Here is a 13,134-nt window from a genome sequence, read left to right as displayed (position 1 = left end):
TCGTTGCGTTGCTGGTGATGCTCCGCTACGTGCGTTGTACAGTGGTGGACACGAAAAAATACATCACATTTGAGAGTAGTGAAATGCAAGAGTGGTTAGCAAGAAATATTGCTTCGATCGTTTGACTAAAAAGGGTGTATTTTACATTATCAACATGATAGTTGTGGCAACGATAGCAATAATCCGTTTATGTGCTTTCTAGGGTATACATTTTAACTACTTGTACTCGCTCAGATCTTTACTTACTTTTATAACCTCTGCAAGATACATTATTTTTGCCACGAAGTTTGTAACACCGAGCAAGAAACGGAAGGAAGACCCCATAAAGTATATACATACATATGTATGTATGTATATAAATGATTTTGTTACTGTTTTAGCGGAAGAATGCTGCCGAGTTGGCAGTTCTTGGCTGGATAAAAAATCCGAATCCGTCCCCATTACGTATACCCGTCTGTCGTGAGAACAGAATGAACCGCTTGATCATTTTAATGGATTTAGACCATCCGTCTGTATATACTTGGGTGAACTAGTCCCTTAGTTTGCGAGATATGCATCTGAAATTTCGCACACGTTCTATTCCCCCCAAGAAAATGCAGACTACATTTAACGGAATGGCCGATAACGAATGCATATTTACCTACATATGTACCAAATGATTGATTAAATCAAGTTCTGGTATGGTCAACTTCGTTATTTGACAATATATCTTCAGGGAATTTGGCATGGATTAAAGAGAAATAACCCTGTGAAGGGTATTATAGCTACGGCGCTGCCAAGGTTAACGTTTTTTTTTTGTTTTGACTTTTATGTTAAATATGTATTTTTCACTAACGAGTACTCAGCTGTTCTCATGCAAGCCAGTTGCTTTGTTGCCAATCATTTTGGGTTTCTCAGCAAAAATTAAACACAAAAGGCTGCCAATTATTCTCAGCATTCTTGATTACATTCTAATTCATAAACTTTCCGCAATAATCGTAGCGAATTAAAAGCAATTACTCGAAGCGGTATAATTAGCTTCTGATTAACATTTTAAATACAAAGCAAACATAGGGGAAAAATTAACAAATTCTTTAATTATTTATTAGAAATAGAAATGCAATGATTTAAAATGCCAGCAACATAAGCAACAATGATCAGCAAAAATTATTTATTTCAGAATTGTTTTGAAAATGATTTTGTAATTACTTTCATTACGTCGGTGAGCATTGGTTTGTTCTATGTTATGTTGTTGGTATTTATGGCTGTAAAAAATAGTGTCGTGCTATAAGAATCTAGTCGTATGTACATACCTTATGGTATATACCTACATACATACATGTATGTAAATGGTTGTTTGTGTTTGTAAGCAAGACTAGCAGCAAAGCAATAAATCCAAATCAGCTCAACTAGGGAAAAAGTTATGGAACACGTTTTGCATTTTAATTACTATTTTGCATTACCTATATACGTATGTATATTTATTTGTATGTACATACATAGATACATGCAGACTTATATATGTATGTATGTACATAAAAATATGTACTTGCGCCTATAGTAAGTGGTGTCGAAATGCAACTATGTGTAAAGATGTGCGTGGTAATGTGCATTTTATGTTAAACAAATTGTATTGCCTTGCTAATAGTTGTTGTATTATTTGTTGTTGTTTAATTGTTTTACAATTGTTCATTCTTTTACATTTTTCGCATTATGATATTTTAGTATTTACATAATTGTATAAGTAAAATGTGTTTGTATGCCATTTTTAATTATTTCTTCGTAATTTATGTGACAACTTGAATGTCGCGCTCCTGTTTAATGCAAGCGCCTTCTTTTTATGGTAAAACACTGACAGATGTGCTTGTTTATTAATTTATTTATTGTCTGATAAGAACTTGCAGGTTGCAAACTTATGAGCAGCAAAAAATATAAAAGCGATAAATATAATACCCTTCACAGGCATTTCATATAGCAGAAAACGGTGTAAAAAGACCGTTATATTGACTTTGAGCGGATATTTTGTATGGCAGCTATATATGCTACCAAGTTGTTTCATAAGTTTTGTCGTTTGATAAGAAAAACACAATTTTATGATTCAAAATACACTTTATTATTCAGTATACTCTCCCTAAATATTAATACACTTGCTCCAACGATCCTCCAAACTGTGGATGCCATCCCTGAAGTGACAATCCGGAAGGACTGCAAAATACGCTTCAACAGCCGTGTTGTTATGACCTCTTCATTTGATGAAAAGAACACTTGCCACGCATACATTTTTTGAGTCCTGAAAACAAGTCGAAGTCGCTGGGGCCAAAATTGGTGAATTCGGTGGATGCTCCAACAATTCGAATTTAATTTATGGATTTTAATCATTGGCAAAATGCTCTTGTAACACGGTGCATTATCCTGATAAAAAAGGAATTTTTTCTTCTGCAAACAGGGTCTTATTCCATGAATTTTTTACAACTGGTCCAAAAGGTTGCAATAATATTCAGAATTAATTGTTTTATCAGTTTGCAAGTAATCCACAAACAAAATTCCTCTCGCATCCCAAAACACTGATGCCATAACCTTCTGGTCGATTTCCGGACACGAACACGTTTCGAACCCGAACAATCAGGTTCACACCGCTCTTTAGTCTCTGGTTTTGATTCAGGATCTTGGTGATTGTCGCAGCTCGTTACGTCGATCTTTTATATATATATTTTAAACATGGGATTCCCACCCGTGGTCGGTAGGTTTTTTTCATTTGAAACGCCTGTTCTCAGTTCGAAAGCATAATGGTAAACGAATATAGGAGGAGAAATTACTTTAATTAAAGGCTAATTCTTTTACATACCGAGCCAAGATTTCGCATAATCCCTTCTGTACAACTATTATTAAATTTTTAGCAGGCTTTCGTGTGGTCCAGAGCGCAAAACGATTTCACCGCCTTTGATTAGCAAAACCACATAGAGGCTAGTTCTTCTTTGCTTCTACTCTCGCCACATCCTCTAGCGTTCTTCACAGGGGTCTGCACTATTTATTTTCGCCATATTGTTTTTGTTATTGCAGCTGCTACTACCACTGTCAACAACAACAATTCTAACGCGTCAATAAGTTGCTCAAACGCTACAACCGCGAACAAGTTTAATTTGCAGCGGCGTCGACACCGGCAATAACAATAAAATCAAATGCTACAACACCATCGTAATATCGCCGGTTGAGCATTTGCTCGCGCCAACGATGATCTGCGCATATTAATTGCACAAATTAAATGGCAGTGTTGCAAAATGTTGCAGCGGCAACAACAACAATCGGGTGCTACATAAACAAATTGTGCGCGCTGCCGGTGGAAGGAGGCAACGTAAAAGTGCACACAAGGCGGCAAATTGCGACCACACCAAACAGATCATTGACTGTCTGCTTGTATTGCATGCTTGTTGTCGCTGTTGTTGTGTTGGTTGTTGGCGTTGTCGTTGTTCTTGTCAGCCGCGCAGCTAGATCGTTGCGCTTGTGCGGCTTCAACGCTGACAGCTGTTTGTGCAGAGAACGCCTACAAGGAAACATGCCGGGCGGTTGACGAGGGCTCCAGACGAGCGGGCGGCTATTTATACGAGAGAATGTGTGACAATCAAGTTGCAATGCTTACGAAGGGCAATGATCGTTTTCCATTTATGGCTGAACTATGAAAAGAAAAGCTGATAGTTGATCATAAAAATAGAAAGTGCAATAGCCACGTGATCAGAGAGAGCGTAAAACGCGCATATAGAACGTTGCTGATAATGGTAGAGTAAAGAGAAAATAATAAAAATGCAGTGTCTTGAAGATCTGCCACGCGTTACCAATAAAAAAGGGGAAATTTATATACTGTTTAAGAAAGGTCCTAGGTTCTATTTATTCAACCAATCGTTACAATTCTTTAAAAACTTTCAAAATGCCAGCACGATTTCCAACCATTGAAGGCATCATGGAATACATTCCTCGGAATATCCTTAAGGGTCGAGGTGCATGCTGCTTGGATCACCTCTGTCATCTCAAAATGCTTGCCTTTCATCGGCCTTTTCTGGCAAGGAAACAAAAAAAGACCGGGGGGGCTGTAAGTCGGCTCCGAAAGCGTTGGGATGCCGGCTGTTCACCAAGAAAGGCGGCGTGAGCCGGGGCGTTGTCGTGATGCAACTTCGAATCGGCTGCGATGTCTTGTTGGACCCGATTGACCCTTCGTTTGTGTATCTTGAAGACTTCCATGGAAAACTCCGAAGTACAGTCGCGGTAGAAGAAAATCAGTCCTATTACGTTCCAGAAAAATCGTGTTCCTTTCCTTTCCTGTATCTATATTTATTACGTTAAGCTAACATAAGATCCTCCGAAGTTTTTGCTAATAAAAGCCGTCTGTCTTTCTGCAAGTGCAATTGCGAAAATGGCAAAGCAGAGAGCGCGAGCTCAATCGCCCATTACCAAGTATATTCAAGTTCTCAGCAATTGTAATTCTTTCTGCGCTTTTTTTGCTGCTCATGCTTTTGCCGTTGCGCTTCGTTGCATTTTCCACGCGTTGTTGTTTTTGTTCTTGCATTACTGTTTGTTTCGTTTGATTGCCGTTTGGTTTTATTGCCAACCATCGTCATTGCAAAGGTTGTTGGTACTATTTTGTACTGTTATTAGTGCTGTGGTGGGTATTATTAAATAGCTGTATCTCTCAAGGAAATGCTGTTTTGTTGTTTGTTCTTTTTCTTGAAGTTCTTGCACTATTCGCTATTTTTGCTTAAGCAGCATTATAGCTTTCTTCTTTGTTGGGGATTGAGTGTCGATTTTCGCTTTGTGTGTGGGTGAGCTGGGTGTCTGCACTTGCAGTCGCGCAGCAACAAAACGATTACAATAACGTATGCAAGCGGTACTTTAAATTTAACTCGTCTTATTTAAATTTAAGTTTTTTTGTTTTTGCTTTTTGTGCATATAGCACTAGTATTAGCTATGCTTATTATGGTCTTCCAAGGCTCAGTTTCAATCTCCGCACATATTGTTTAGATCAGGGGCCCTATTCTGTAGCTCGAACAAAAACAAATACTCAAATTCGGATTTTTATATTTTCTTACCCGATTTTTGCTCACGTGCTTTTCTCCCTAAGAAGCTGCTCATTTGGCACCCCCGATATCCGACATACAGTTTAAAGGAAACGAGACACATTTGCAACAAAAAAAGAGAGAGCCCGAGATGTATGAGTATGAAGAGCCGGCGACTGATCTAGTAACCGATGCCCAGAGCATACTAAAATTATGGAGGGAACACATCTCCAATCTGCTGAATGACAGTGAAAGCATAACGCCAAGAGCAGGCGAACCCGATTCCCCAATCGATGATGATGGAGCTGACGTCCCATTGCCCGACCATAAAGAAGTTCGAATAGCAATTACCCGTCACAAAAACAACAAAGCGGAGGAGGCCGATGTATTGCCGGCCGAGCTATTGAAACTCGGCGTCGAAGAACTGATAAGGAGCATGCATCAGCTTCTTTGCTTCTTTCCTCTGCGGAGTCGGCCGTAGAAGTTTTCGAGAGAAAGTTTCTGCGAAAGATTTATGGTCCTTTGTGCGTTGGCGCGCGATGGAACGATGAGCTGTATGAGATATACGACCACATTGATATAGTATGGACGAAAACAACCCAGCTCTGAAAGTATTCGATGCAATACCGAGGGAAACAGAGGAAGAGGAAGACCTCCACTCCGTTAGAAAGACCAGGTGGAGAAGGCCCTTCCTTCGCTTGGAATCTCCAATTAGTATCACATTGCAAAAAGGAGAAACGCCTGGCTGATGTTGTTAACTCGGCTATAATCGCGTGAGCGGTGTCGACGTTAGTAAAGAAAGAAGAAGAAAAAGAAAGGTTTAATCAACTCAGCACCCAACATTACAACAACGAATATTTCAGCTTAAAAGCCGATTTATTCACTAAATCAGCACAGAATATGTCATTATTATTTGCTATTACTTTTTTCGGGTACTTCGCCACTCACAACCCCAATGAACTTCTCGACGCTCCATCCAACGCAATCAACAACAATTACAAACAACAAACACACCCACCCTCGTGCCCATAGAAATATTACACCGCTCAATGTAAGCCAAACTGTCAACATAGAAAACAAAACAATCACCGGCAGTGAAGAGTTGCAGTCCCAACAACAAAAGTAACAACAGGCAACAGATGCAAATGTAAAGAGTTTGTTTATATGAATAATAACGATTATGTTTAAGAATTGACTGCACTAGCGCAACGCCAAAAAGCCAGGAACACACAAGCAAAATATTGCGCAATAAAACGTATACAAACATATGCATGTATGTGTGTGCAGCAACAATTGAAAATAGGAAATCAAATACATATATAGTATACTGCTTACTGAAATTACAGAAGAATGCAAAGCCAGCAGAGCGAATCTGCCGTGCATCTACCACTTGAAGCGAAAGGAATCGCACAGGAGTTGCAATCGAGGCATATTGTGAATAGTTGAAGAAAATCCAAATCCAGCGGCCCAAACGCACGTTAAAAAAATGCAGACAAGTAGCGAATGGAAAACCTACAGCGAGGCAAAATGGGCGAAACGCATAGCACACATCTGAATGTGTAGGCACGTAGATAAGTACATATGTATGCATGTATGTACGTATGTAGTTGTTGCCGGTAGTTTGAAAACTAGTCTGCAGATCTTTATTACAAATCTCTGGCGACGCAGCAGATCGATTGCAATCAGTTGGCCGATAGCGTGAGAAGAATAGCTCACTGGAGAAGCCATACGCGTTTTGCCAATGGCAGGCTGAAGGAGAGGCGAGCAGCCATCGGCAAGTAGCATTAATGTGTTTAACCCTAAAGTGGTCGCACGGACTACGATTGGTTGATTGTGGCAAATTCAGGGAAATATGAAAGCAACCAAAGAATTTTTCTTTTTTAATAACCTCACATCAATATTTCACTCGAGTGAGTTTTTCAAAATACTATGTACGCATTTGGGATAATTTGGAAAACATTAAATATTATTATTATTATTTATTGATTAGGAGAAATATACAAAGTAGTATTTCTAACCTATAAAAGGTATATCATTCCCAAATAAATATAATTTGATTTGGTTCGGTCAGTTTGTATGGCAGCTATGATATGCTATAGGGGTCAATCAATCTGAAAAATTTTTTCCGATATTATTCCGTTATCTTGGACAGTAATGCATGTCAAATTTCGCGAAGATATCTTGCCAAATAAAAAGTTGTCCATACAAGGACTTGATTTAATCGTACAATTTGTATGGCAGCTGTGTGTTGGAGTGGCTTTTTGGAGAGAAAAGCATGTGGGCAAAATTTCAGATGGATATCTTAATAGCTGATATTTGATTGTTACAAACTTCGTGGCAAACTTAATGTACCTTGTTCAGGGTGTAAAACAGCGACAGATGTAACTAACTGCCAAATGGTGTATTCTGTTGGATGAAAATTCTTATGAATACAAGCGTTGACTCTGTCGTAGTTTTTGTTGTAGTAGTCGCGTCATGCACTATTCTCTAGCTTGGTGTGTTGCAGTTGACTTGCAAGCAGTGCAAACGCATGTGCTTATTGTTATTATTATTGTTGTCGTTGTTGCTTGTGCAGCAGCGTTGTTAGCTTTTGTAAAGTGATACTACAACAACAAATCATTCCTATATAAAATGCATAGGTTCGTGGTTAGGCGAATAATTCATACTTGTTGTTGTTGTTTATACATTTTATTCTTTTTGTTGTTGTATTTTATATATTTTTTCTTATTGTTGTTGTTTATACGTCTTGCCTTATTGTTGCCGTTTTCGCTGTTGACGCACCAACATGTCGACAAGTAACAACAACAAGCATAGTAAATTGTCCACTTCTCTGTCGAAGCGGAGCATAGAAAATTGTGCGGCAGTTGCGAACAGACAAAAGAAAGAAAAAATGCACCAGCAGCCAGATAAACGGGAGCAAAATACATACTTACGCACATGAGCACATACCTACATATTTTACATACCTATACAAACATACAGAGGCTGGATAAATTCTTTTTTCAATTTGTAAATATTTTGTACCGTCTAGTCAAATTTGACCCGGACTGACATCCTTTTTTTTTCTTTTTGTACAGATTTTAATAAAAATTTTTATTATGGCCTTAAATTCTGGTCCCTGAATCAAATTTTCCAAACGCTTTGAACTTATTTTGTCCCCTCCTGGTCAAACGTAATATTCTTTTTTTATCCGTAGTAAGATAATGCACCTCGAAATGACGTACTCATGGTTTTACGCGCTCAGATTTTCAATCGTATACGGAGCAACTTCAAACATGCAGTTTGCTGAGCCAGTTCTAAAATCCTGTAAAGGAATATATGTACGTCATTTCGACGTATTGTTATCTTTCTAGGGTTAGGTACTCGCAAGACGTTAGCCCAAACTCCCGAGCGTATTTCTGCCATGAGAAAGTTTTTCATAAAATCCCTTACATATGTTTTTCCGAGGCGCCAAAAACTTAAAGGTCACACTATTTATCGCATAATTTCAATACAAATACTCCATAGAAGCCCTACTTATGGCAAAATGTGATAGCGACAATTCTTCTTCTATAATAGTCGAGTTAACAACAGTGCGCCAGTCGTCAATTGGAGATTCCGAGCGAAGCCAACTCCTTCTCCACCTGGTCTTTTCAACGGAGTGGATTTCTTCCTCCCAAGCGGGTACTGCGTTGAATACTTTAAGAGCTCTAGTGTTTTGTCCATTCGGACGGCATGACCTAGTCAGCGTAGCCGCTATCTTTTAATTGCTTCACTGCCTCATCCATTGTAGATAATGCAAAACTAACGGCGCGGGTGTGATATCAATATCATCGACGTACGCCAGCAGCTGTACTCTTATAAAATATGGTATTTTCTCTGCTTAGTTCTGAAGCTCGAATTATTTCCTCCAAAAGTCTGAAACTTCGTTTGGTAACGAACGTGATAATTATACTATAAATATACATAATTATGCCATACACCCTGACAGTACCTACATAGCTATTTTAATTCGACACCCTTTGAATGCTTAATTTTCTTTTTCATTCGTCTATACTGCTCAGTCATCAAATTCTTAACCGTAACTTTGGGTAATTATGACGTTTTCAACTGTCATTATCGTTGATTGCTACATAAACATTTTCATTAAATTGTTAATATTGCTTTGCACTTGCGGCTCAGGTGTTTTAATGTGCTTGGAGCGTCCTCAACGCGATTTTGTCATTTTAACGACACCACTTCTATTGCTTTAGCTCAACTAAAGGTACTTTTTACCACTTTTGACAATTGAAATGCCAGACCATGCGTGACTAATACCGTTTTTGCACATTTTCTACAAACTATTTCCATTTTATGGATTCTTCAACTATCCTAACTTTTTTGTTGGGAACACATACATATGTATACACGCAAGAAACATTTTTTGCGTCGCCGGCCGGCTACTTTTGCAAATAGTCTCTACATTTGTATGTATGTATGTACACACTACATGCTATATGTTTGTAGGATAGTATCAAATTATGTTATGCTCATTTTTATAAAATTTATTTCTGACATTTTTTCGCTCTGCGGTTTTCGGCTGCGTCGCAAAGTGAAACCTAACAACAGCCGGCCGCGCAATGAAGCGTTGAAATTTCGATATATACACATATACATACAAACATATGTTATCAGCAGAGGGGAATTTAGTTTTAAGGAAGTATATATTAAAAAACAACAAATACACAGTGTAAACAAAATTTTAATTTGAAAAATATTTGATGACAGCATTGCTGGATCTTCTTCTTTTACCAACAACATTGTTTTCTAAACATGCATACATACATGTGTGCTAACACGGCTGTTAAACGCTGAGAATTGATTTTTTTCCTTGTTTTCCGTGCTTGTGGCGTCGCGCATGCGCCGCAGCTCAGCTACCCAAGGCACTCAACCGTACTAGCGCGGTGCACAGACGAGCGTGGCGTGGCGGCATTAAACCCCACAACGTCGGTGGAAAGAGGACGTGGCGGTCGCGCCGATTGCGCGTATAAGCCGCAACAAAACAGTTTTGACTGCTTCCACTAACCACTTGGCTGCGGTCATGTTTAGTATGTACCGTTGGCATTTGCCGTTAGAAGAACGCGCCCGCCACCCCGGCACATGCTAGTGAAGTCACTGAGGCGCAATCCATTTGTTTTTACGCTTTGGTTTCGCGACTTTGCTTTTTTAAGGCAAATAATTTTTTTATTATTATTTTCGTTTGTTTGCCACATGAAATTCCCATTTCTTTTAAGCTTCGTTTGTAACTGACTAAACTGGACAAACGCGTTGTGTGGCTGGTGTTTGGTGGTGGAATTCATGCTACAAGTTGTATCATGCCGCATATGGTTAGTTGTTATGGGTCAATGAATCTTTCTTATTTCAATTTTTAATAAAAAACTTTTCTAACTTTACCAGAAATTATTGTCTTTTTCACTTTTTCGAAAAATTTTTTCAATATGTACTTATATCAAGGAAAGACCTGAGTTTAAGCTATAATACCCTTCACAAATTAATGAAGGTTCAATAGTTTGTTGTTCGGAGATTGTACCGTTCTTTTTCTTTACGGGTGTAGATACTGCTTACGCCATTATAGCCGACAGTGCGCCAGTCGTTTCTTCTTTTCGCAGGGAGGCGCCAATTGGAGATTCCAAGCGGAGCGAGGTCTTTCTGCAACTGGTCTTTCTAACGGTGTGGATGTCTTCGTCTTCCTCTGCTTTCGCCGTCGGGTATTGCGTCGAATACTTTCAGAGCTGGCGTGTATTCGTCCATACGTACGACATGACCTAGCCAGCGCAGCCGCTGCGTCTTGATTCACTGAACTATGTCAATGTGTTGTTCGCCTCTGCACCATATAGCAGGACGGGAAAAATGAGTGACTTATAGAGCTTGGTTGTTGTTCGTCGAGAGAGGACTTTACTTCTCAATTGCCTACTCAGTCCAAATTAGCACCTGTTGGCAAGAGTTATTCTGCGTTGTATTTCGAGGCTGGCATTCTTGTTGCTATTAATGCTGGTTCCAAGATAGACGAAATTATCTACAACTTCGAAGTTATGACTGTCAACAGTGACTTGGGAGCTTAGTCGCGAATGCGACGACTGTTTGTTTGAAGACAGGAGATATTTCGTCTTGCCCTAGTTCACTGCCAGACCCATCTGCTTCCCTTCCTTATCCAGTTTGGAGCAAGCAGAACTAACGGCGTGGGTGTAGAGGCCAATGATATCAATATCATCGGCATACGCCAGCAGCTGTACACTGTTATAGAAGATACTCTGTTAAGTTTATAAAATATTCTTTTCGTGCTTTAATCTAAAAATTGGTTCGGTTTCAAATTTATATTTTCCGGCGTTTCAAAAATGTATTCAGCTTTCGCCACTCAACCCAGCTCGCAGCGTCCGCCGACCTATCCTTAAGCTATGCAAGCTACACTCGCCGCTACACGGGGCTGGTCAAATGCAGGTCGCTTGTGTGAAAAAGAGGGCAACTGCTGCAGAATTATATGCGGTGAAGTGCGTGCAAAGCTATGTGTGCCAAGCTTCATCGATCGCAAACGCTGCGCTGACCTTTCGCCAACCGCTTGGCTTGGATTGGCAGGTTATAGTCCACTATTGTATGTGTATATGTAGTATGTGTGCATTGGCAATATTAAAAATATAATTTAAAATTCTTTATGTTTATAAAATAACAAGTGCAGAGATACGTTTTAATTTAAAAAAATTCTTCTTTTCACTTTTTTGGAGGTTCGTTAAATTGGCAAATTCTTGCCAGCCGTTTTATTGTTATTGTTTACCTTTGCTCGCAGTCAAGAGTTTTTTGCTTTGATTGCTTGCCTACACTTGTCTTTATGTGTGTAACAGTTAAGTGCTAACTTTCGATTATTACGATTTTACGATAATTTTGTCTTGTCACTGTTCACGTTTAGCAATTCAAATTTAAATTCAAAAGCAGTGTAAGAAAAAAAGAAGCAAAATCTTTACAAACAAAGACTGAAATCGAAAGGAAAGGGAATTTCAGCAATAGAAATACAATTTCAATACAATTTCAAGGCGGTTAGGCCAATTGTTGTCGCCTCCAGTATTTACTCCAAGCAACAGCGCTAGCCCCACTATCTCTATCTTTCTATGCACCGAGCGATAGGTAACTGTGAAAGTGAACAGCCGTTGGTGCTTGGCATATGGCATAAAGCAGCAGTAGACACAATAACAACTACGCGAAAAATTACAACAGTAAAAATACCCGCGCAGCTGTTACTATTTATTGTTGTGCCATTTGGAGCATTTTGTGGAGAGATTGCTTAGTACTACACACAGAGTATCCATGGCGTTACTGCACTCAACTGAACTGTCGTAACCTATAGAATCGCCAACTACAAACAAATGTGCATACTATAACCAACGCCGCCAAAGCATTGTGGCGGTCATAGGAGCGGCGGTTTCTCTGCGCCAAAGTTAAAGATAATTTATTTCGCGATGCTGAGTTGATGATAACTCATACATTGGCGCTAGCGCAGGCAATAACGGCGAAGACGATGCGTTGTAAATTAGAAAATTTCTATAAAAAAACGCGAACACAAGCGCACACAAACACAGTCACTCACATATGTAGAGTAATGTGCATGTGTGAGTTTAGTATTTGTATAGGACGGCGTTTGAATGCCAAATTATATAATTAATGCATTTTAAATTGGATACATTAATGTGACGGGACAAAAGCGAATAGCAAAGCAATGAGCTGTAAGCTAACAAAGGGAGCATGAATGTGTAGAAAGTGGACGGTGTGGTTGACATGACAGCTGGGAGGGGAAACATGGTGATACAGCCATGGACACATAAATAGCACACTTGGTCATCAAATAAAACAACATTAATTTATTCCTTAAGTTTATCACTTAGGGGTCTAAAAAGACATGCGTTTTATTTTAAAAATTATTNAAAGTATAATAGGAAATAAACGGTATTTTTGAACAGCGAAATGAGCTTCATAACGGTAACAAGTAGATACATGCCACATTGTTATTGTTCATCAACTTTACGRTTRAAGAAAYGAGAAATAATATTGGATTCGGATTTGTGCTATTTATGTGTCCATGGCTGTAAGGAGTATGTTAAATTTA

Source organism: Bactrocera latifrons, unplaced genomic scaffold, assembly GCF_001853355.1.
Source record: "Bactrocera latifrons isolate USDA-ARS-PBARC rearing strain unplaced genomic scaffold, ASM185335v1 scaffold_121, whole genome shotgun sequence".
Taxonomy (NCBI): domain Eukaryota; kingdom Metazoa; phylum Arthropoda; class Insecta; order Diptera; family Tephritidae; genus Bactrocera; species Bactrocera latifrons.
Note: the sequence above shows the minus strand (reverse complement) of the source record.